The sequence below is a fragment of the Mastomys coucha genome, unplaced genomic scaffold (assembly GCF_008632895.1).
Source record: "Mastomys coucha isolate ucsf_1 unplaced genomic scaffold, UCSF_Mcou_1 pScaffold22, whole genome shotgun sequence".
In the NCBI taxonomy this organism is placed as follows: Eukaryota; Metazoa; Chordata; class Mammalia; order Rodentia; family Muridae; genus Mastomys; species Mastomys coucha.
Genome location: NW_022196905.1, coordinates 211,126,744 through 211,129,643, shown reverse-complemented (window position 1 = coordinate 211,129,643; position 2,900 = coordinate 211,126,744). Strand labels below are relative to the sequence as shown.

Sequence of the window (2,900 nt, the reverse complement as noted above, 5' to 3'; positions counted from 1 at the left end):
AGGTGATGGCCACGCCACACCTGAGAGCGTGTCCTAAATCAGTGGTTCCCAGCCTGTGGATCCCAACCCTCTTGGTAAACCTCCATCTCCAAAAATATTATATTATGATTCATAACGGTAGCAAAAATACAGTTATGAAGAAGCGATGAAAAGTCGGGATCACCAGATCATGATGGACTGTATTTAAGGGTCACAGTCTTAAGAGAGTTGAGAACCACTACCCCAAATAATTAAAATTAAGTTGTCAGCTACATGGTACCTGAATTTCTACTTAAAAACATAACTGTGGCTTGGTGCCACATGCGCCCTGTCTTGCCTGGCCTACGCCTGTAACTCCACCACTCCAGCGCTTTCGAGGTGGCGGTAAGAGGATCCTGGTTCAAGGTCATTCTTGGCTACATAAGAAAATGTGAGGCTAACCTAGGCCAGCTTCATGAAACCCTGCCTCAAATTAACAAAAGACCTACAAGGGAACTCAGTAGTTAAGAGGACTGGCTATTCTTGCAGGGTGTGGGGTTTGGTTAACACAACCATTCATAGGCTCGAAGGTGGTGGTGCACATACATGGCTGCAGACAAAACATAAAACAAGGACAAATTACCCTGTCCGCAGGCCCTGAGTCTCCAGTTTGTCCTGCCGCCTTCTGTTGTGGATAGCTATTTCTAACCCGAGTCTGCCCTCTAGTGGTCACAGTTGGAAGAGTGCCAGGGACAAGTCTGCAGTTGCCAAAGATAGAAGGAATACACCCTTCTTCCTGGGGACGGGGCAGTGACAACTCCTGGGTAGGTAGGCAGGCCTTGGGGACACAGGCAACTGTGGAACCAGGAACAGCGGAGTGTGAGAGACAAGCTGGAGTGGATAGGAAAGGTTACGGAGGATTTCTGTCATGCAAGTCAAGAAGTGGCTGTGTCCTGGGGACAGAGGAGGGCAGGGGCAGTGTGGGGACAGAGTGGGCCAGCACTGAGGCAGTGAGGCCTTTCCTCCCAGGACACTTGGGAGCCATGGTAAGCTGCCGATAGAGGGGGATGATTACAATTACAATCTTATTAAAAGCGGCCTTAGGTCATGCCAAATGTGCTCATTTTGTGCCTTGGGAGGGGGGCATGTATAGTGTGTGTGCACCTGGACACCAGCCATGGTTTTTACTTTGATAGTGCTGAAGTTGCAACCCAGAGAGCCCCATGCATGCTTGACAGGTGCCTGCCACAGGAGGCTGTCTGTCTGGGGACACTTAAGTGTGTAACTGGAGCCGGGGCTTTCCCTAAGTTGGCTGGAAATGTCACTCAGCTCTCTCCCACTTCTTTGAAAAGCCTGTCTGTCTGAATTTTGAAGGTCATGTATATTTTTTTCTCTGGCTGCCTTAAAGAATTCCCCAACCTCATGCCTTTAGCATTTTTCTCATTTTGTGTTTTACCAAAGTGTAACTGTAAAGATGGGTGAATAAATGTAATAACTTTTAAAAATGGCCAGTGAGATGGCACAGTGGGTAAAGGTATTACCCAGCCTGCCTACTTGAGTCTAATTCTTGGACTCATGTGCTAGCTGTCCTCTGACCTCTGCACCAAATACATAAAAGAACAAACAAACTTCAAACCAGACAGTGAGCTGAGTGGTGGCACACACTTTAGTCCCCCCACTCAGGAGGCAGAAGCAGGATTGCTTAGTGAGTTCAAGGCCAGCCTGGTCTTCACAGTGAGTTCCAGGAAAGCCAGGCTATGTAGAGAGACACTGTCTCAAAACAATCTAAAGCAATAACAACAAAAGAACACTTTGCAGTTCTGGAGCCTGTCATGTTTTCTGGCATTTTCCTATGTCATCTCAGGGCAGGAGGGAAAAGTGAAGCAAACTTCCCCCACTGGGAACTTAGCAGTGTGGGGACAGAGTCCAGAGCTAGAGAGAGAGAGAGAGAGAGAGAGAGAGAGAGAGAGAGAGAGAGAGAGAGAGAGAGAGAGAGAGAGAGAGAGGGGAGAGAGAGAGATAGATGGGAGAGAGAGGGAGGGAAGCAGGGAGGGAGAGATAGATGGGAGAGGAAGGGAGGGAAGTAGCTTTTTGAGACAGGGTTTCTCTGTGTAGCCCCGGCTGTTCTGGAATTCACTCTGTAGACCAGGCTGGCCTTGAACTTAGAGAGATCCACTTGTCTCTGTCTCTTGAATGCTGGGATCAAAGGTGTGCACTGCTGAAGTGGAAACTTAAAGAGTTCTTCAGAAAGTCAGTCTTATTGGATGGTGTTTCGCTAAGGCAGACTCATGAAAGAACTTTTGGCTGAAGCAGACACAGGTGAAAGGATGTTCTGCTAAAGCAAGCAGGTAAAAGGACATGTAATGAAGGATTCTTCAATAACTACAAGCATGTATTGGTCTGCCTTACAGTGTATAGCTGAGCTCCATTTGTTGGGACTCCACAGAGAGAAACAACACTTGTGGTGGTGGGATTCATGCTGCTTCCACGGTCTGATTGGTCAAGGTCATGTCAGCTGAGACAGATGCACATGCAGAGGCAAGACCCATGGAGGACATGTGATGTTTGAAGGAAGTATAAACAGGACTCCGCAGACGGTGATGAGGCTGGGCTTGGCTGGCTGGTAGAGCTTCCTGTGCAAGGCTTGTTGGTCTCTTGTCTTCGCTGATCTTCACTTTGCTGCAAGAGGCACAGGGTTGAACTTCTCCTGGTGTTCCTCCTGGTCCTTTCTGCTGACTCACACAGAGGTGGAGGCCTGGCTGTCTCTGCTAGGTAGTGCTACCCCTGCTGATTTGCTATCCTGACTCTACTGAGCTGGACTGCTGGTGTATCTGTGAAGTGTTTGCAAGTGGATCAAGCTGCTGCTGTTAAGCTGTGAACTGAACTACTGATTTCCAGACAGCAGAGACGGGAGTTGCTCTAAAGAACCATTTCTAAACAGG

General features: G+C 48.4%; 1 long non-coding RNA gene across 1 annotated transcript; it reads left to right on the top strand.

Moving 5' to 3' along the window:
* Positions 1-768: 768 nt before the first annotated feature.
* Positions 769-2,900, top strand: LOC116104461. The gene is made up of 2 exons (XR_004123917.1): positions 769-1,004; positions 2,370-2,900. It is a non-coding gene; the product is annotated as an uncharacterized LOC116104461 (long non-coding RNA).